At 47.6% G+C, this 22,789-nt stretch overlaps 1 protein-coding gene and 1 long non-coding RNA gene across 4 annotated transcripts in view; one reads left to right on the forward strand and one right to left on the reverse strand.

Moving 5' to 3' along the window:
* Positions 1-22,789, reverse strand: part of GNAO1 (G protein subunit alpha o1) — a 170,751-nt gene that overhangs the window by 129,920 nt on the left and 18,042 nt on the right. The gene's annotated exons all lie outside the window — the stretch shown is intronic.
* Positions 1,420-22,789, forward strand: part of LOC113595264 (uncharacterized) — a 33,423-nt gene continuing 12,053 nt past the window's right edge. Inside the window, exons 1-3 of one of the 2 annotated variants that reach the window (XR_008293423.1) lie at positions 1,422-1,714; positions 2,254-2,306; positions 19,239-22,471. This is a non-coding gene — a long non-coding RNA (uncharacterized LOC113595264). Of the gene's footprint in view, positions 1,715-2,253; positions 2,307-19,238; positions 22,472-22,789 lie in introns of those variants that run through there. The other variant, XR_003415749.2, reaches the window with a different exon arrangement.

A 22,789-nucleotide genomic window follows, 5' to 3' on the forward strand; every position in this document is an offset into this window, starting at 1 on the left:
AGAATGGGTGTCATCTGTGGATCTCAAGCACCCAGACCCATATTTAAACTCCCTGGGGAGCTGGGGGTAAGAGAGACATGGATAACATTTGCAGGGGAGACTGCTGGCTGAATATTCACAAGCCAGGTGCAGTGCAGCTGTAGATGGCCATGCACTTGTCACCCCAAGTGAAACGGGTCTCCGACCCAGACCCCTGACCACGGGGAGAGAGGCAGGCTGGTCTCTTCAACTGTTAGGGCTAGAATGTGCTCTCTTGGTGGAATCTCTGAGTTGGAAAGGACCGTCTGTCTGCACACCCACTGTGGTCCTAGAACAAGAGTGTTGTGGGGATGGTGGGCGGGGGGTGGGGTGGTTGCTGGTCTTCTTCTGAACCATATGCCCTCAAGAACTCCATGCTCTCAGAGAAGACTTTCTGGATATGAGAAGCAAATGACCCAGGGACTGGGGAAAATGGAAGCTGCAGAACTGAGAAAAGCTGAGTCAGCTCTGAAATAGTTCACAGGCTCACCCAGGCTTTTGTCTTTCGTGAGATCTCTCCAAACTGGCTGTTAGAACCCCATGGGAGAGGCTGAGGAATCTCAGGCCTGGCTGATTCACAGCTAACCTCTCTTTCCAGCTGTACTTCCTGAAAGACAGCGTTCAGCTGCAGGCCTCCAGCATTTCTGTCCACCCCCTCTGCAGAGATCAGTCTTGATGTGCATCCCTCCCCAATCCTAAGTATCCCCAGCCTAAGACATTCTGGGCCAGAGGGCTAAGGCCATGAGTCTGGCTGGTCACGCAAGTTTTGCTCAGGCCTTTGCCACTCCCTAGACTGGTTGCCACCGGGTCCTCCAGCCAGAGAGGGCGAGACAGGTAGACTCTCCTTGTGGTGTCACCAGACACCAGGAGGGCTGGGCCACTCACAGTCCTTAAAAATACCAAAGTCTAGGTAAACCCTGGCTCCTTTAGGAATAAAACAACGTGGGTGTAGGTGTCTGGATGAACACACTGCCACGGAATGGAGAGGAATCAACCACTCAGCTTAGGTATCCCAGGCAGAGTTGAGGTTACTGAAGGCAAAGGGAGGCCAGGGGCAAATCAATATCACGGCTTCCCAGCAGAGCCGGGTCAGCACAACATCTGGGCTGCTTATTTTGGTCTAGTGCCTCGGTTTTGTTTCCTCAAGAGAAAATAAAATCAACACCAGCAGGCTAAGGGTTCACATGCCATTTTGTGGTGCAAACCCCAGAGGAAGGAATGTGGAGCCTTTGGGGGGCAAGAATGCTAAGGTGGCCAAAGGGCTCTTGGTCCTGCTTTGACAGCGAGGACTACTTCCCCTTCCGGAAAGCAGCTCCAGAGGCAGCTTCATTCCTGTGATACTGCACAAGTGGTTCTCATGCTGGCAACTCTCCGGCTGGGGCAAACACAGACCTGCATGCAATAACCAGGAATAGAAATCCACAAGGCTTGGAACCTCAAGGCCTGAAACGTTCAGATGACACCGTCACCTTCCAGGAAATTGCCTCACTCTCTGCTTCTGAGTTCCACATTGTGACTTATATCCTCTTGGGTGCTGGCTCCCCACTGATGCACAGGGAGGATAGGGCAGAGGAAGTAAAAGCCTCGCCCTGCAGAAAGCAGCTCATTTCTAACCTGGTGCCTGCTCAGCTGGAATCTGATTCTCAGAAACATGCTTTGCTGCCCATACAGAGAAGACCATCCATTCAATTTCTCAGTCAGTCAGTGAATCTTTACTAAGCATCTACTATGTGCCAGCCCCTGTTCTAAACACTGGGGGTACAGCAGTGAACAAAACAAAGTTGATGTCTACACAGAGCTCTCATTCTAGTGATAGTAACAGTAACAGTAAGTGCTCAGGAGGTATTGGAGCTGCACTGCACACCATCCTAAATGCTACACATGGATCTCACGTAAACCTCCAAACAGTCTTGGGCAGATACTGCGGGCACCCCATTGAACAGGTGAGGGAACTGAGACTATAACCAGATGAAATAACGTTCCCTGGTCATGGCAGGATTCAAACCCACGGAAGTGCAATGACACCTGCCTCACAAGCTATGTGAACATCTTTGATGCGGTTTCCTGATGGTGACTTCTTTTCGGCTTGTCTTGAAAGCCATTTGTGTAGAGGACGTGTTTGGCTGTACTCACAAAATGGGAAGAGGCCGTAGGCTGTCTTAAGACAATAAAAACAGAATTGTAAGTGTAAAGAAGAGATGTCCTTGTGAAGCTGTCATTCTTCTGTCCTTCTAGGAAGAAGAAGCAAAGGCTAGTTGGGGGCACCCTGCCACACCCCTTTTGAGGAGGTCAGTATGACTATTTTTTTTCCCCAGTATATTTACTATTAAAGTAAAAAAACCCAGGAGTGTATAAAATAATAAGTAAAAGTTGGGTATTAACTTGAGTGAGTGATATAGTTCGTCTGTGGTTGGAGGAGACCAGATCTGTGAGAGGCCGACAGTTTTCAGGCAAAAAGAGTTCTGAGGTCAAACGAGTGTGGGAAACTGAGTTGTACAAAAAGAGCTGCTGGGAGTTTTTTTAACTACAGAACTTCTCAGAGCCTTTAATATGCTAAAGACCATTGTGTTTCTCCAAGATGGGGATTTAATCGGCAGGATTTTCTAGACTTAACTTGCCTTACAACTATTTTGTGAGGGGGTATAGACCACATGTTAAAAGCTCATGCAATCAGAATTCCAAGGAATATGAACTTGGGAAACACCTGGCCCACTGGAACCACTTTCTTTAGCCTGAAACATCATTTGTCTCACTGGGCACATTTCTGAAAATGTATGAACTTCTCCAGCAACTACCTCAGAGCTATAAGGCTTAAGGGGGTCAGTCATGTTAGAGCAGACATCAGGAGGCCCTTGCCAAGGTTTTGGGGATTGTTGTTGTTATTATTATTATTATTTTTGTAGGGGAGGCTCTAGGAGGGAGAAAACATCAAAAAAGCAACAACAATAGTGAAGTATGAATTTTTAAAAAAAAGCAGGTTCTGGTCTGGTCTGGGCTCTGCCGTTGTCTTGCTGTGTGCCCTCAGGGAGGTCCTTTATCCACTCCAGGCACTGGCCCCACTCACCTTTCTGCAATAGATGGGAATGGACCAGATGGCCCAGGGGCCCCTCTGGCTCCCACAATCTCTTTCTCACTATGATCTGACACCCGGTGGCAGGCAGCACGGGGTGACACTGTAACTGAGATACACCTGCCTCCTGGGACCAGGCTCACCTTGCCAAGGGCCCTGCCCTGTTAGGGGGAAGCTACTGAGCCTCAAAGGACCAGAGGCCCTTTGGGAAATATAGGCTGGGCCACCAGGGAATCAAAAACCCTTGACTTCAGATGCCAGTGCCTAGTATCAAGCTCGGTGAGTTTCAAAAGACTCAGAGTCTGTGGTCAGATTTATGTAATTGGTTCAGAAATGAGGGGGATATTCACTTCTTTTCCTTGATCCAGTCCCTCCCAGTTGTTCCCCCAAATACAGTGATCTCCCTGATTCTACCCTATCACCACCCCTCCTTCCCATGGCTACCTGACGGTCTGTAAGCAGCTCCATGTGCTCCACATCCTGCAGAGGCCCCCAGCCCACACGCTTCTTCTTGCCCATTCCATATCTCTTGATCTTTCTCAGAACTGCCCGATTCCTTCCAGTACCTCCGCACCATACTTATTTCTTCCGATCCCTCACAACCCCCATTCCTCCTTTTATTCATTCAACAAATATGCATTAAGCACACAGAACATGCCAGGTACTCTTCTAGGTTCTGGGGATATGGCCGTGAACAAAGCAGACCTGGCCCTGTCCTTCAGGGAACATATGTTCTAGAAAGGGACAACAGAGAATGAGCAAATAAACACATGAGAGGTCGTGGCAGGTGAAGAATTAAGCAAAGGAAGGGGACAGTGAGTGATGAGGGGTGCTATTTTAAAAGACAGGCTCTCATTTTAAAAGAAGGCCTCCTGGAAGAGGTGACATTTGGTTAGAGACCTGAATGAAGGTGGGTAGAGTGAGTATGTTCTGAGCCCACCTCCCAGTGGCTCCCCAAGTCAGCCACCCTGGGCTTCAGAGGTTTGGGACCTGGCTGGGCTGGGTCTGAACAGGGACCAGCCAAGTTCTTCAGAGACAGAGTAAGCCAAACTGCCCAAGTAACAGCACGTCCTCTTTTGGACTTGAATACTCTCATTCTCTTTGCCTCTTGCTGTGTCTTTGGGCCTTGGCTTCATGATATATCCATGAAGTGGAGGATGTACCAGATCACAGTGGGGCAGGGCCTCAGTTTCCCATCTGTGAAATGTGTGAGCTGGATGGAATCTAAGAGCCCTTCCAGTTGTAAACCACTGTATGCCTCTGCACATGCATGGGTTGTGCTTCTAGAAGGAGGCCAACAAAGACACACAGACTGAAGAAACGTCACCCAAGACCCAGCGGAATGCTGTTACTCCCTCCTTAGAGAGGTGATGGGAAACTCCGTCACTGAAGCGTTAACCTGACAAGAGGTCCCTTCCCAAAGGCCCTTAGCTCTCCCGACATCAGAGTCTTGTAGGCCAAGTCTCTGCGGTCTGTTTCACATACCACCTTGGACCTCTGGTTTATAGAAAACAAACCATAAAGGTTATTCCAACAGCTTCAGGGCTATTGCATTCTCTCCCCACCCACTCTCTGACTGGGGATGAAGGGCAGAGCTATAAAATCTGCTTGAGAGGTAAGCCCTTATCAGGGGGCCAGGCAAGGCACTGTTTGCTGAAGGCCCCATTCGCCCAGGTGCAGCCACCATCCAGGTCTGAAACAACAGATGGCCCGGGCTTGGAAGTGAACATCCCGTTTCCTCTGGACAAGCCATGTTTACACAGGGACAAGTGGCACGAGATCCCGCTGAGGGGATGGAAGAGACCAGGCCCCACACCCGGCTCCACTGTGGTCTTTGCACACTGGGCTGGATGACTTCTGGTATATAAAACTCACACCAGGAGCTTACCACCCACGAGCAGCAGCTCTAATGGAAGTTCAAAAAAACAAAACAAAACAAAACTATAATGTAAGGAGCTAAATAATCAAAAGCATCATTTTTACAGTAAAACAAACAAGATGAGTTTGTTTTGTGATATGAATTTCACATGAGGTTTTAGAATAAAAAGCCAGATATCACAGAAACTCTGGGCCTGAAGTAGGCTGCTTCAGGTGATGTCCTTTGACCTCCCTGGGCATACACCCCTCTTCCAGGAAGGCTCTCTGGTGGAAGAGCCTGAGAAGCTTTAGGAACATAAATAGCGGGGCTTTCTTCCATCCCCAGATATTCACTGGGTGCCTGCCACGGTTTTAGGCACTTTCCAGTGAGATTCACTTAAGTTTCTGGGCCAAGTGTTTCTTTTGTTTGTTTGTTTGCTTTGATTCCATAAGATTGAGATAATGAAACTTGCCTCACTGGGTTATTGTGAAGATTAAGTTCTTTCTTTTTGTCTGTCTGTCTATCACCTCCTAGAATAGTACCTGGTGGTCAGCAGAGATCCCATTACTTGTAGCTTCTATCCCCCAACAATCAGTAAAGACAACTGTGGTGTCTTCCAACAAAGCAGACATTCCTTAAAATGATTCTACCTCTACTCTCTTAATCCTCCTTTTGAGCATTAAAGTCATTTTTCATTTCTCCTTCATCACAAAGGTTCACTCAGAAGCATTCAGTTATACAGAGAAAAGGAAATTCATTCAATTGACAAATATTTGTTGAGTTCCTTCTATGTGCCAGGCACACAGCAGAGAACAGCTGATCCCTGCTCTCATGGAGCATACATGGGGAAACACAGATAATGAACAAAAATATATATATACATGTCAGAGGATAGTAAGTACTTTCAGGAAGAAAAAGGCAGAGAAAGAGAAGAGGTAGTAACAGTAGGGTGGGATGCTGGTTTACGTGGGGTAGGTGGTCGGAAAAGACCTAAGAAAGAGACACTTATGTGGACCTGAGGAAGTGAGGCAGTGAGGTGAGGAGACGTGCTCACAGCACGCAGCAAACTAATGAGCAGACCTGGGACCTGGAACCAGCCAAGCTCTTCCCACTGCACTAGCCCCAGGCCAGCAGGCTCGGGTTGAGAGTGGGTTGGAACCAGAGGGGGTATGCTCCCGTGATCCACAGGGGCGTGGGAGAAACACTAACATTTCTAGTTACAGTAATTTGTAGTTAATTTTCCTATTTGTCCCTATGCATTTTAACATACAGAATATAATTACATATATTAAGGATACAGACCCAAACATGTTTTACTAACGAGGGGCAACATCCAAGATGTCCAGGGAGACCTGCTACCTCACAGGTGTGCTCGACCTATCCTAGTGCAGCCTGGCTGGGCCCAGACTAGGCCTGGGGGAACTTTGCTCACTGGTGGCACTTGGAATACATGAACCTGTCCAGATGGAGGTAGGCCAGACCCTCTCCCTGGCTCTGGAAAGTGCCACCAGCTCCAGAGCAGTGCGCAGGGTCACCTGGTCAAGCCCACCCCAGGGTGAGACCTTCCTGTCGATCCTGCTATGCCACACATGCGTTAAGCAGGTAGGCAGTGAAGGGGTGGGGTGGGGATGGAGGTGGTGGCCAGAGAACATACACTCGTCTATAAAGCAATGCCACTTCTTACTTTGTTCTCTTTTAAAAAATGCCATAGAAGGCAAAAACCAAAATGAAACAAACAAGAAAAGCTCCCCATCTTCAAAAAAATAAAAATAAAACAAAAAACCCAAAACCCCCATACTCCATTCACATCTGAGGGTGAGGTATGGCCTCTAGGCAACCATCCTGCAATCTCTGGTCTGGAGGCTGTTCCCAAACCTACTCAAGACCCACTTCTAAAATCCTAAGAAATGTATTGTAGAGCCGAAGATGGCATAGTTTCTGGCTACAACACTTAGGTTCTTGAGAGTGACATCAAACCCAACTAAGTTCAAACTCAGCTCTGCCATTTACTGGCTGTCCAACCTTGGCCAGGGTTTTAGCCCCTTTTATCTGCACGTTATTGCTCTGTAAATGGAGAAGAAACCACCAACCGCACCGGTATTGGAAGGATTGACATTTAAATGAGATGAAGTAGGCACACGCCCAGAGTTTGTAAAACAGATGTCTAATACGCATCTGAAAGTGAAAATGGCCACAGTAGAACCATGTTTGCCCCTCACCACCTCAGTGGAGGTCACCACTACCACGGAGCTGCTCAGCCCGAAGCCCTTGGAACACAGTTCTTGCCTCCTGACTGTCCACAGCGGAACCGTAGTGTGCCGGAGTGGGCTCACCCTGGCTCGCAAGAGCTGCCTGTGCATCACGCACTGTCAGACTGGTAGCCTGGAAGCAGCCATGGTGGGAATGGGACACCACAGAAATTGGCACGGTACAAACAAGGGCTTCCCTTCCACTCGGGCTCGCTTCCCAGCACACCACTGTCCTAATCATACTGCAAATATTGCCCAATTCTGGTGATTTCTCACATCTATGGCCACAACCCGGGTCCCAGTCGCCCCCACCTCTCACCCACCTGGAGGACTTTGAGGCCGTCTCCCTGTCTCCTTGGTCCCCCCCTGCTCCTCCACTGCCTGTCCTCCACATGGCAATCAGAGTGAGTATACATCAGACTATATCTCTAATTCACTCCCTCCAGGGGCTTCTCAACACACTTTCTTCCCGACAGCCCCTAGGCTCCTCCCAGGGCTGCGGCCTCCCTTCCCCCTCCCCCTCACTCCCTTGGCTTCAGCCACCCTGGTAGCCTTCCCATCATCCGGTCGTCGCTGGATCACCATGTGCTCACTGCTGTCTCTGTCTTTGTGTTCTTCCTGTTTAGAAAGTTCTTTCCCAGGTCTTTGCATGACTACCCCTTCTCATCATTGGGGTGTAAGATTTCCTTCCTCAAGGAAGGCTGGCTCCCTGACCCACTTTAGCTAAAGCAGCTCCCCAGCTGCCCTCCATCATGTTTTCCTTTCTAGTTTTCTCCATGCATTAAGTATCTGTCATCTATTATCTGTGCTGTGTGTCTTTCTGAAACTGGAACGGCGGCTCCCTGAGGGCAAGGACTCTGACTCTTGCCCTTACAGTTTTATCACCAGTGTCCAGAACAGCACACACAGCACACACTCGGTAAGTACTTTGTCGTACCGATGAAAGGGGTTGTCATCACAGCACTGTTTTACTTGTTCCCTCTCTGCTAGAACGAACTCCATCCTCCATCAGAAGGTAGGGGAGGTGGCTCTGGCCCCCGCGGATCTGGACAGAATGCATATACCTACATGCTGACCTGATAGCCAATGAAGCCCAGATCCAACTAGTTAGAGCCCACATAATTCCCGTTAGTATCCTCTGGGTGACCAGGAATGTCACCACTTACCAACCTTCATTTCCTCATCTGTAAAACTGGGAAAAATCATACCTGCCTCAAGGGATTGAAGTGAAAGTAGGCAATATGCAAAAGTGCCAAGCCTGGGCTGGCAAATGGCAGGAACACACGTTAGTTCCCCTTTCACAGTACCATACGCCACATCCTCCGTTCCTCCAACAAATTACCTGGTACCCCTGACATTGTGACATTTGACATCTCTTGCCTAGAAAGGAATAATTCGGAGTTTATTCAACTCTTCTCACACAATCAGACATAACAGTGAAGCCGTAATTCCCATGAGACAGGGTATATGCCACGTTCCGCTCTACAGAAATATAATGGCTTTCCCTGTGCTGGCCTCGTGTCAGGGGCAGCCTGGCACAGCCTCAGGGGCCACAGACACTGGGCGCTACTCCGTCCCGCCTAGCTGGCTCTCACGGAGACAGGGAACACTACCAGCTGTCCAGAAAGATCTCATGGGCTGCCAAGCTGTGTTTAGCCTAAGCAGAGCCAGGGAGCCCTCGGGACAACAGTACATCTCTGTCTGAGGCTGATGTGAATGTTCCTGAACCATCCCTCTGAAACGGGCCTGAAGTCCAGGATTGTCACTTGGGACCCTGGAGATGTCCAGATGGGTTACAAATGGGGCAACTGAGTCCCAAGGAACCAAATGGCCCATGGTCCCATAAGGCTGTAAGTGAACTGGGTACACTATACCCAAGCGCCCTGACTATGCCATGCAGCCTTATGAGTGGGTATCAGGCATCTGGTTGTGTTCTACTGGGGAGCTGCCTCTAGAAATCTATAGAAGCCTGAGCAACAAGCTACAGATAGGCCTTGATGAAGGCTACCTCTAAGAAGAGAGGGTGAGGGGCTCTCTCCTCTATGCTAGTTTCTCTCTCCAAGGCTGTGCCAGGGGCCAGGGTCAGAGTCAACACCACTGTCCCACTGCACTGCCTCTGGCTTGGCCAGGACCACAGGGTCTAGAAACCCCTACAGAAGTAAATAGAGGCTGGCACAGAGAAAGACATACTGGCCAGGGAGGCACAGGCTACATTCTGGGGCTCTGCCATTACCGGTCACCTGAGGCAGATTCCCTCTCCACTGAGCTGATTTCCAGCTGTGAAATGAGGGGCTTGGACTGAGGTTCTCTCCATCTCTGACATACTCTGAGTCTAATAGTGCTCATACAGGTCATTTTCTCTTTTTGGTTCTTAGTCATTTACTCCACATACATGTACTCAGCATCTTTTCCAGGCAGGCACTGTGTTAAGGGCTACGGGGGATGAATGAAATGCACTCTTTTCTCTCATGGAGTTCTGAATGTCATTCCTTGGGCAAGTTACATAATGTCTCTTAGTCTCAACCATAGACCAGGTCTGATAGCAAACCCCACAGCTAATACCAAGTAAACATTTACCACTGTGCCAGGACCTCTGCTGATGGTGGTTACATTCAATGCTCATAGTAGCAGTCCAAAGGTGGTGCCCTCATCTTCCTTGCTTAACAAAACCAAGAAGTCAAGTGCTCTTCCCTCTCACTGTGGTAAGAGAATAATGAATGGCCTCCTAAAGACAGCCCCACCCTAATCCCCCCTCCCCCCCCTGCAACCCGACTCTGCAAATGGGACTTTGCAGATGTCATTAAGGTTATGGACATTGAGATGAGGAGATTATCCTGGATTATCCAGGTAGGCCTGATCTAATCACACGAATCCTTTCCCAATTGGGTCAGAGAGCTACGCAATGACAGCAGGGAGACCAGAGAGATGCAACGGAGAAGATTCCACTTGCCACTGCAGGCTTTGAGGATGCAGGAAAGGGGCTACAAGCCAAGGAAGGTGGCAGCCTCCAGGAATTGGGAACAGCCCTCAGTTTATAACCAGGAAGAAAAGAGGGCCTCCTATAAACCCCAGGAAGTGAATTCTGCCAGCAACCTAAAAAAGCAAGAGATGGATTCTTCCCTAGAGATTCCAGAAAGGAATGAAGCCTGTCAATACCTTGATTTCAGTCTGATGAAACCTGTACCAGACTTTTGACCTATGGAACGCCAAGATAGTAATGTGTATTGTTTTCAGCCACAAAATGTGTGGTGATATGGAAGAGCAGCAATAGGAAACTAATACATTAAGTTACTACCCAGGACCCACCCAGAAGGTACCGGAGCTGAGGGCTGGCGTTCCAGGGCCCACATTCTCCGCAGGGCCTTCATGTATATAACACGGACACCCAACCATGCTATGATGCTCATCTCACGGAGAATGCGTAAGATATTATCAATTCACCATGCCCGGCACACAGCAAGCACTCAAAATATGCTAGCTATTATTATTGCCCTCATCAGCAGTTCTCACAAGTCTAGCAGCAAAGCCATGTCACATTGCTGTCCCATGTGTCAAATGAAGGGGTTGGACCGCATGCTCTCCCAGGATCCGTCTCCTGGGTTTATCCTTGGCCCATTCCATTTCTGCACTTCCACCTGATGTGGAAGCTCAGGCTCCCAGGCTCCAGAGTGAACCTCAAGTCTTCGGCGGGGCTGACTGGGACTCCCTACACCCGGGAGCACATGGGAGGGGATTAAGATCTCACTGAAGCAACATCTTTTATGCTCTTTTTTGGAGGCCACCAATCCAGGGAATTGTAGGGCTCTAGGTTCTGAGGGGTACCTTCTAATCTAGATTGTCACATCACTCTGGATGTAGAGGGGCAGACCCCGAGCCCATGTTTATCTTAAGGGTACCTTTAAACGGGCAGCCACTACCTCTTGCTATGACAACCCTAGTGTCCTGGAATTTCTGGGGCACATGGGGTTCTCTGCCACTCTTGTGGGTCTTTGCAGAAATAATGAAACGGACTGCAAGGCACGTTGCAAACCAAGGAGGCTGCCTCACTTGCCCTCCAGAGCTGTGAACACGTTGCTGCTCCCTTCCTCCCTCCCACTGACATGCTCTGTTCTTAATAAGGCTCCCATACAGATCTCTCCTGTGAGATAATCATAGACTCTCAGGGGCATGCCACTCTTAGCTGTCAGCAGTACTTAGAAAGACCTTATAAAGGCTTTCTAAACCTCCTGTTCATCTCAAAGTTGAGCTCTTAAAAACCCTGTGAAATCCCATTGCAAAAACTTTGGTGCTTAACTCTGGGCTCTTTTCCTAAGTCTCCCCCACATCCCATCTGGCCTCCTGCCATCCCCCACAGAAGTAGAGCACTTGGGTCCCACGTCTCCATTCTCTCTGAGCACCATAGCTGGCTCTGGTGCTGGTCACCCTTCTCTGTGCCTTGGCTTCCTCCCCAACCCTGGGACAACAAATCAGAGACTATGGGATGCTGGCACATGTACAACTTTGCCCAAATGATAACGACGATCACAAAGGCACACGCAGGCTCCCATCCTCTGTTCACTGTGACGAGATGTCTTCAGAGAATTAACAACTCTTCTCAAGGAACAAGGCTATGATATCATTATCTGGCCTAGAGTTTCTTTATCTGCGATCCAGGAGCACCCCAGGCACGGTGTGGCGGGTCCGGGCCTCTTTGGGAGACTATTGACCCTGTATGCAGTGTTTCTTCAAATTCAAAACCGCAGGGGCATTTTCCTGAGGATACTCTTAATGCCTTCATCAGTTTCTCATAGGGGTCTGTGACCCGAAGGACATTAACAACCCCAGTTTTAGGCCCTTGCCTCCTCCAGGAGGCTCTGAACACTTGCAGGAGAAAATTCAAGTACCACTCTGTTTCCAAAGCCTGGAACTTATCACAGAGCCTGGCTGTAGTAGGCTCTTAGTGAATCATTTTGGGGAGCACCCTCCAAGGTGATGTCTTCATGGGAGGAGGGAAGTGCGTACAGAGGAGGTGGGGATGAAGTTCTGCAGGCGGGTGGGAACAATGGCAGACCCCCAGGCTACCGGGTCGGAGCCCTTGTCCCAGGTCTGCCTCCAGCTTCAGCTTCTTTACCTGCAAAGAGAGGTCCACACAGCTGTCCAAGGAGCTGTGGGAAGGCTTTACAAAAAGAATAGATGTGGAAGAGCTCCGTCAGTGAGCGCCTCCATCTCCTGCCCTTGTCGTGTTTCTGGGGCTCCAACTCCAGTCCCACTGTTTCTCGGCATCAGCCAGATAGACAATCTTCCTCTACTTTGCCGGACTTTTCGATGGACGAGGGTCTTCTGTAGTTCTGGGAATTGAGATTCTCAGACCTTGGAGAGCCCAAGGCACCAGGGCCTTACCCTACTGATGGGAGCTGCGAGACAGGTTTCCCCTCTGCTCTGGGAATTTTAGCACATGCCTCCAGATGCTTCTCTCTCAGGGGCTATTTTGTAGGTTGAGAGTTTCAGGACTCTTCCAGAGAACAGAGGAAGTCATAACAGACCGCAGAAAAAGCAGAACATGGCAATGGACAAAGGCCTGCATCAAGGGTCAAGAGATATGGGTTCAAGTCTTGACTGCTGGTTTGCTGTGTGGCCTAGAAAAAGTTAAATTTCCTCCTTGTGTATTAGTATCTTTATCTGGGGGATGGGACATAGGGTGGGAGAAGGAAAGAGCTCCTATTATTTGCTACCAAAGAGATGCCTTTCAAGACCTCTGGCTTTCTGGAAGGCAATTACAATCATGATGACCTGAGCAACTAAGGGGATTCCCGGGAAGCCTTCTTTTGTGAGAGGGTATAAGCAAGAGCAAAGATGCTATGGGACACCTTAGCTTTCCAAGCCTGGCTGACTTCTCAACCATGAAGGGACTTCCTCCTTAAACTGGGGCTTGCAAGAGAGGGGAGGGTTAATCACAGCAGACCTTAACCCAAAGTGCTAGTTTCAACCCAAGACCCACTGGAATGGAAAAACAATGGTAATCAGGTACAGTATGCTCCCTGAGTGCATCAACATCTCCACAAGCAACTGAGTCCTTGACCTTAGGACATTTAACGTCCTTGACATCTTAAGAGAAAGATGTAACTTGCCTTTGAACCATGGCTGTTATAGGTGGAAGAGTAGGCTGCCTTCTTTAGGCTGAGTCTCCAGGTCTCACGAGGTCCCCCGTGGGGATGCTGCTATTTCTAAGATGCAAATTGTGCATTTCCTAGATATTCCATCCATGGATTTTGGATAAGGGGTGGTGGGGGGAGCAGGGTGAAACTGCTTATATAATATGATATGGACCAAAATCGTACTTCAAAAACATTTTGATTGTTCCTGAATAAAAACATAAATACATTTCCAAAAAAAAATGTGTCCCTTGGGTGCAGGGGCCTCTCTCTGGAATGGGTCAACTCAGAGGTGTAGCTTAGGGGTGGAGGCAAGGAATGTCTCTAACTGAGCACATTCCCTCAAAGTGGTGTCTTTCATATTAAAAAAAAAAGGTGTAGGCGTATACCTATAATGAAAAGATAACAGAAGGAGCAGTGGGTAGATCTGTTCAATGTGCGAGGGAATACCAGTGGCCTATGGGTTCAGAGAAGGCTTCTGTGAAGTCCTATCTGTGCTGATGCCTGGGTGTTGAGTACGATTTGGGCAGGCAGAGTAGGGTAAAAAGGGCTCCAGGAATAGGGCACAATGTGGACAAAGGCCTGGAGATGCATGAGAGACCACACAGAGTCTGTGTCAGAAATTGAAGGAAGATCAGCATACAAGGAGGCAAGGTGGCTGGCAAGGGAAGAGGCTGGAGAGGCAGGCAGGACCAGAGCGTGCAGAACCTGGAGCCTGTCCTAGGGAATCGGGCAGCAGGGCGTCAGCAAGTCTCAGCTGAGCTCCCATGGGAGCAGAGCAAATGCCACTCTCAAGTGGCCTGTGGAGTCAGTTAGCATGGTGGGCGGTGTGGCTGGGCCCCAAGTTCACCATCAGGTCTCACCATCTCACATTTTACATGAGAATTTTATGCTGGAAATCTTTCTTGCCAAACTTACTGCAGCAGAACATTAATGCTCTCATCTGGTTTTCTCCACTGACACTGGTACCTCCCTACAACTCACACTCCTGCAAGAACCGAAAGGCTGGGTGATGGTCCATCCCTACCTACCAGGAAAGGCATCTGAGGCCCAGATATGAATCACCTCCTGACTCAGGACTGTGTGAACCAGTTGAGCATCCAGCCTGGGGAGGGAACAGCCCTACTTAATGCGATGGAACGTTTTCTATCTCCCGAAAAGGGCAAGGAGGAAAAGAAGAGGGAAGGCACAGTCAGACATTTGAGAGGATGTCCTAACCACTTATGGCTAGTCACAGCTTAATAGCCGTTCTTGACATTTCCTAGAATATCAGAAACATGCATCGGACACTTGGATCACAATGCGAAACACAACAGAACTGACTTCAAATTATGAGCTATTTGGCACCTCCTTGCCTCCATCTGAGTAAGTGCCTCTTCCCTCCTAGGAACATACACAGCACATTCTCTGCCCCTTACCAGACTTTACCCTGTGTTACTGTTTATTTACCTATGTGTTCTCTCTCTCCTACTTGATTTGAAGCTAATCAGAAAAAAGATCCTGGATGTAGCATTCATACATAACACAATGTGAATGGTAACCCTGGAATAATGCAATACAGGGTCCTAGAAAACTCTTGGGATGACATCCAGGCCACACCCCAGGAGGGTGAACTTGGACAACAGATTTGCTTTAGTTTTTCTCATCTGTAAGAAGAAAGTCATAATAAGTAACTCATGGTGTAATGTCTGATGACCAAATAATCTTAATGCATGTAGAACACCTGGAACCTGGCAGACTTTCAACAAATGTGGCCCTCCTACTTCTCTGAGTTCCCTACAGTTTCCAGCCAAGGGCTTCTTCATACATACTCATTTAAAAAGATGGATGAAGGGGCACCCGGGTGGCTTGGTCCGTTAAGCACTGGGCTTGCTCAGGTCATGAACTTGCGGTTTGTGAGTTTGAGCCCCGCACTGGGCTCTGTGCTGACAGCTCAGAGCCTAGAGCCTGCTTCAGATTCTGTGTCTCCCTCTCTGCCCCTCTGCCACTCACGCTCTCTGTCTCTCAGAAATAAACATTAAAATTTTTTTTAAAAAACAAAAAGATGGGTAAAGAAAGAGTCAACACTAGACTCTAATGATAGGGGTCTCCTGCCCTGCCCCCCCCCCCCACTCCCCGTAGGCAGCACAGAAGCCACTATGTCAGCGGTATGGGACTTTTTAGAATCCAGGCTCATAACAGAAAGATGTAGAGGCTCAGCCCATATAACCAGCATTCTGAATTGAATATGCACACTACCTTGCTGCAAGCATTTAGCTAAATCTGGTGTCCTGTTAAAAATGACTATGCAGCAATCACCTTGAATTGAGCCAGAAGACCCAGTCTGTCACTTTTTCGCTGAATTGTAAATCAGAGAGGTCACAAGTGATGCTGCAGCAGAACTCTGAAGGCAAGGACATGTCACAGGGGGCCTTTATTTATTAAGCAAACTCAAAAGATTAAAGGTTTCAGGATGGAAAAACTTACCAAATACAGCAAATAATCTATCCCAAGCCCCAAGTCATGGAAAATATAGCTAGTGCACAAAGCAGTTATATTCAAACGAGACTTTTTTTTTTCTGCCCCCAGTCTCTGCTCAATAAAGATGTCCTCTCAAGGCCCAGCAGCCAGCCTTGCTCATGGTAGTATTAGCTACATAATTGAGCCCTGAGCAAAGTTCTTTACCTGGATTAACTCCTCTAATCCTTAGTACGACCCTGTAGGGCAAGTGCTGTCATTATCCCCAGTTTACAACTGAGGAAACTGAGGCACCAGGACAGTAAGCAGGTTATCAAGGTCATACAGCTAGTAAGTGGCAGGGCCAGGGCCAATGAACCCAAGGCAGGCTGCCTCTAGAGCCTGCACACTGAACCACTGGACATTACTGCTCTTCAAAACCTGGGCCCTCAAACACTAGTGGAATTAAGCTGACCTTGGGGGTGTACTTTATTGACGTTTATGTTTTATGGTCCTACGAGACTTTCACATCCATGATGTCATTTGCTACTCCTGTTAAGACTAACACAGGTCTTATCACCAATTTACAGGGGGTAAAAAACCCCAGAAGCTCAGAGAGGGTAAGGACTTGCTAATTCCTAGCCCAGCAAATGGCAGAGAAAGGACATGAATTCCTGTGCTTCACAGTGGCAAGCAGGTTTGTGCCAAAGAGAGGGCTGTGACCACGAACTTGGGTGCTTGGCAGTTCGGGGCCTCCAAAGTGGGTGCTGGGGCATCCTTTCCCAGTCCTCCACTTGCAGGTACAAATGTGGGGGATGAAGGAAGTTCACAGAAGGCTGATGCTAGTAGTTGAGTGGGGAAAAACTAGGGTGTGGGCATGTCCTCCTCTTTTGAGTACCCCCACCTGCTCCCCACAGAATCAGACTTTCCCAAGGCTGGTAGATTCAGAGGGGCATTGCGTAATTTCCCAGGCCCTTTGTTTAACAAAAAATACTATCACCACCTTTTAAAGGCTTGAGAAATTGTACATGGAGTAATATATATAGAACAATACATATAGTAAGACACAAAAATCTTAGGTGTACAGGTCCTCAGATTTGATTAGATTAAATGTATAGCCTACATAAGCACTGCCTAGATCGAGGTATTACTTCTTTTAGGTTTTTGCCCTTAGCAGTAGGAAGGCTTAGCATTGTAGCCCTGCCACAAACTCCTCTACTGCTTAAATCTGGCCCTAACGCCTGCTGGAATGAGTTGCAAAGTGAAGGTGTGTAGGGCAAGGGAGCAGAGGCACAGGCCTAGGCTGTAGGGAAGGGAGACGGGGTAGTCAGAGATGGAAGTTGCCTCCACAGTTGGACGGGCAGCAGAGCCCTTTCCTCTTCCTGCATATAGTAAGTGCCCAGTAAGGAGCACTTACTATAGTTTTTCCATCCAGCCTGTGATGTGGTAGGCTCAGCAATTCTTTTTTTTAGTTTTTCAAGTTTACTTATTTATTTTGAGAGAGTGAGAGTGTGTGCGAGCAGGGGATGGGCAGAGAGAGGGAGAGAGAATCCTGAGCAGGCTCCACGCTGTCAGCACAGAGTCAGATGCAGTGCTTGATTTCACAAACCAGGAGACCATGACCTGAGCTGAAATCAAGAGTCAGATGCTTAACCGACCAAGCCACCCAGGTGCCCCAGGCTCAGCAGTTCTTAATCCACTGGGGACCCAAATATACAGGTAATACATACCACGAATGCATACTGAAGTTTCACATAAGCATTGCAAAAACTTCTATGCCCAACAGTTTACAAGAAAACTCAGAGCAGTGTAAATGGGCTACCTGACTTACTATGTAAATTTACCCTGAATATTCCTTTATGCACCTCAGACCTAACTGGCTTATGGGGGAGAAATGATTATGAATCGGGATTCCTTCCACAGGAGGTTTAGAGCCCAGATGGAGAAGCAAGTCTTACACATACCAAGTGTATGTGTATTTGGTGTTTAGTACGGAGCTAAATTCTTTCTACTCTGTTTCACATCATCCTCAAACCTACTTGCCCAGGGTCACAAAGTTAACAGGTGGCACGGCGAGGATTCAGACCAGGCAGAGCTAGCACAAGGGCTGGAACACTTCCCCACTATGCTCAAACTGCTTCTCTCCAAACGGCTCACGGGCAGAGCTCTCTGCCAGGCCCGCGGTGAGCAAGTCTGTTCTGGTACCTGTGCAAGTGTGTGCGCTCGTGTGTCTGTGACCAGATAAACAGAAGGGCAATCTGTTAGGGACCATGACAGCATGTTTAAAAACTCTAATGCTGTGATGCAGGCACCACATACAAAGTGATTTAGAGAGTGGAGTGCCCACCCCCCCCACCCCCCCCCCCCCCCCAGCACGGACGAGAACTGAGCCGGCCCTCAGAGGCCAGGCCTGCACACGAAGAGGACAGGAAGCCTGCCTTGGCATCCAGCACAGAGGCAATATGGAGGCATGGGCATGGGTGGATCCCAGACAAGCATTCTATACAGAATGAGAGACAGCTCAGGATCAGTGTGGGAAGCTGGACTGGGGTATGTTCTCAAAGCTAAGGGCAGTTGTAGATCCTATGCAGAGGGTGAGAGGAAACCATGAAGTGGTTGAGCAGGATGGTGAAGGACAAAACCAGAATTTCTGGAAGACACACGAGGAGATGCTATGCGCAACACCCAGAGAAAGGCTCATCGAGAGATGGTAGTGAGGGGCCCCAGGCCAGGCCCAGACATGCCTGCCGGGCAAGTGGGGGGAAGAAGATGACTGAGTGGGGCAGCTCATGGGCCTGGGGCTGGGAAAGAGATACTGCTACCACCTACCCAAGATGACACAGGTGGAGCCTTCCCAAGGCACTCTTTTGCCCCTTAAAGGGCAAGGCCTGCTCAGAATCAGCACTCCCATACTGTCAGAAGGTCTGAGGATAGCACTACCCAAACATTTTTTTGGCCACCTTCATGGCTTTTATGCCTTTGAAAAAAAATGTCCTGCTACTTTAACTGCATCCTAAACCACAATTACTTATAACACCACGGTATTGATGTGTTAGGGACCTTTCGTCCTAAAACACGTTAAAATAAATAGGATAACACACGTGTTCACTTGTATACCACTAAACTTTCTGGCTGTACGTGAGGAGACCTGCCCCCTGGTTCTGGTTCCCGGGGAATCTGTACCTCAACACCATGTTTGCTTGCCTGGTGTGTTTAAGGCCGAGGCCACACCTGGGTCAGCAGCCCTGAATGAGGTCGACTGTAGGACAGCCTCCTGTCCTTGTTCAAGCCTCAGGGCTCATGGTCTGGGAACTGTGCTGTGGCAGAGCAGGTGGCAGAGCCAGGGCCAGTGATGACCTCCTCTGCTAGGAGACCAGCAGGAAGGAGCGGCCCACCCTCTCCCTCAGTGCTGGTCTCCTGAAAGTAGCGACTGGGTCTGGCCTGGATTTGCCAAGTGACCTTAAGTTCTCATGCAGGTGAGCGGATGTCCGTGATGCCCACCACTGCGGAGGGTTCCCAGGGATGGCCCTGTCGATCACAAAGCTGACCCCTGTGGCACCCATGTGTGTCCGCGTCATTTTACAGAAAGGGCCCAGCAGAACCCTTTCACCACAGAGGTTCTTCATACCAGCCTCCTGGCTGCTAAGGCCAGCCCAACATCTTTTGTAGCAAATGACAGTGCATCACTCTTATCTGGAAGCTACTTGTTCAACAATTTCTGTGAATCAGAACCCTGCCAGGAATCATGAAGGACAATGAAGAACTCTGAGCACCAGACTGCACAACAACAGCAACCCTTTCACCATCATGTACATTTGTAGAGCATTTCATGGTTGCCAACTCAGTTTTACATACTTAATGCCATGCCGTTAAGAGGCAGGAGTGCAGAGAGGTCTGGGCACTAAAGCACAAGTACTCTACTTGTAGAAGGGGTCCTCACTTATACCTTATTTATTCTTGCCCTACACACTCTTGTGACAGACCCAGTCACGTAGTTTTCCAGGCCATTACAGATTCAGAGTAGAACAAGAGAAGGGAAATAAGGCTTGAGGTAGGAACACAGAAAGCATCAAGGCATGACAGATGACAGCAAGTGAAGAGACAGGAAAATTATATAAAGCATATCAAAGTGGAGTTAATTGCATTCTAAGACCATGGGGGCAGGGCAGGGGGGCCAGGGGGTGGGAAATGGTCTGTACATCAATTGCCCTGAGGGGCACTGCTGACTTTTAGCACAAAGCAGTAAGGAAAAAATGATGATTTGGGGCCATGAGGACAAAGGTTAAATACTGTGTACAGCATTCAATTACTTTGGGTAACAACATATGACTACTTTCTTTTGTAAATGTCTCTCCTAGTTTCTAAAACGCTCCCTGAATTGATAAACAGAGTTTGAAAAGAACATTTACATTTTTAAAAAAGTAAAACCCACTCTCACAAGTAGCACTGTGACAGGACTTCCTGGCTTTTCTCAATTGCTAAAGACCTTCCTCCCATGGATCGCCAAGTAGCCTAAGCTTGCACTCTACCACTGCAGATCCAGGCTGAAATCCAGTCTGTCCCTTCCTTTTCCCCATTAGTCCTCATTGTTTAGCTCCGGAGTTGCATAATTTACAGTCACCCTGTGAAGGGCTGTGTGTTCCCAAGTAGGAAGCTGTCACACTGAATAGAGCACTGCTGGGCTGTGTTCACAAACAGCATTTCACAATTCCTTTGCACAGCCAGTAACAGCAAACCTCCTCTTTGCGTGCAGGCAGCTCCCACCAATCAGTCAGACTGGGGGAAGGGGTGCCAGGAAGGACTGCAACCATAAATTCTCTCTAGTCCACTGTATAACAAAGCAGAGTCATAAAACCGCAACCATATTTTCAAGTCAGGACCGAAACAAGATGCCCAGGCCAACTCCTAATTTGGTTCCTAGAACCCAACAACTTGTGAACTAATTTTCTCAGTTGGGAGGGAACCATATGGGGGGGTTCGAGAGGGCAGGATGAAAGTGATCTCAGGACTTTGGGTAGGAACTCAACCTAGGAGCTGACAATAAGCAGGCCTGTGTGAGTCTGAAGACGATAGCACAGCTTTATTAGAGGCAGATCTGCACAGGGCGGAGGCCCGGGAGACAGCCTGGTTGAGGGGAGGAGGCCCAAAGACTTCTGTGGGTATCTAAAATCGTATACAGAAGGTGTGCAAACTGGTACATGCATGAAAGAGAAACCTCCAACTTTGGAATGTCCTCTCAGTGATAAACCAAGGTGTGACCCTGAACAAATATTTCGAATAGCCTCTCTGCATCTCACTTCCTTCATCTATAAAATGGGGATAACCAAAAATCAGCCTCCAGTAAGTTGAGCTCACATATGTAGTAAGCATTGTAAATAACAGGTGTTTGGTAAATGTGATTTCCTTCTCCCCAGCTGTGTCCTTCTACCCCAACCCTTCCTGAACAGTCACTGGGAAGCAGAAATGGGAAAAATGGGACCACACTCATTCTTGCTCTGTTACTAGCAAGGCCATGGGAACCTAGACAGGTTACTCCCTTCTCTGGGCCTCATGATCTACAGATTAACCATTAGAATTTATATAAAAATTAAGTAAGGTTGATGAATACAAAATCAATATGCAATCTGTTGTATTTCTCTAGACCAGCAACAAATACAAACTGCAATTCAAAAAAGGCAGTTATAAGACCACTGTAAATATCAAGTATCTAGCTATAAATCTAACAAAAAGTATATGAGATCTCTATGGGCAATGTAAGTATTTCTGAGAGAAATTATGACAACCTAAATAAATGGTGAAATATAACATGTTCATGGATCAGCAAAACTTAAGATTTAAAGATGTCAAATCTAAAGATGTCAATTCTACCCAAACAGATTAGTATCATAAACCGAGTCTAATATTTACATGCAAACACACAGGGCTGAGAACAGCCAAACATTGATGAAGATGACCATGAGAAGAGACGGGATTTGCTAAACATCAAGACATGTTACAAAGTTGTAGTAATCAAGACAGCATGGCACTGACATAGGAATAGAGTCCAGTGGAATGGTCTAAAGAGACAAGAAACAGGTCTCTGCATATATAAACACACGACTTAAAATAGAGGTGGTTCTACAGAACAGTGCCTGAAAAAATGGCCTTTTGGATAAGCAATGCTGGCACAAACAGGTGTCTATTAGGGAAAAAAATAAAACAAGACCTCTATCTTATACCACATACAAGAATTACAGGTGAATTAAAAACCTAAATATGGAAGAAAAAAGCTTCAAATCTTTTTGAACAGGAGGATAAAAGAGGGTAGCTTTTATCACTTAGAGATAAAGAAAGAAGGATTTCTCAAATAGGACACAAAAAACAATAATCAAAAAGGGAATACCGAAAACTCTGACTACATTAAAAATATGAACATCTTTTTATCACAGTTCACCATTAACAAAGCGAAAAACCAAGCCAGAGAATGGGAGGTAATATCTGTAATGAATACCACTGGAAAAGGACTAGTATCCAGAACATATAAAGAATGCCTAAAAATTACTAATAAAATTACAACCTAATTTAAAAAGTAATAAAAGCACAGGTGTTTCTCAAAAGAGGAAATCAAATGTCCAAAAAATATGTGAAAAGCTGCTAGAATATGTAAAGTAAAAGCACAATGAAATACTACTGCTTACCAATACAGTTGGCAAAAATTTTAAAGTTTGACCATACCAAATATTGGCAAGAATTTAGAACAACAGGAATTCTGTCTGCTAGTGCAAGTATAAAATGGAATAGCCACTTTGGAAAATAATGTGGCATTATCTAATAATGGTGAAGATTCCCAGTAATTCCACTTCAAAGAACACTTCACATCCTAATGCATGTGCCTTAGGATATATATCCGCATAGGTGTTCATAGCACTATCCTTCACAATTGCCCAAAACTCAAAATAACCCAAAGGTACATCAACAGTAGAATGGATAAATAAATTACAGTATTGTCATAGCCAGCAAATAACAATGTATATTATATAGTAGTGAA

The sequence above is a fragment of the Acinonyx jubatus genome, chromosome E2 (assembly GCF_027475565.1).
Source record: "Acinonyx jubatus isolate Ajub_Pintada_27869175 chromosome E2, VMU_Ajub_asm_v1.0, whole genome shotgun sequence".
Lineage (NCBI taxonomy): Eukaryota > Metazoa > Chordata > Mammalia > Carnivora > Felidae > Acinonyx > Acinonyx jubatus.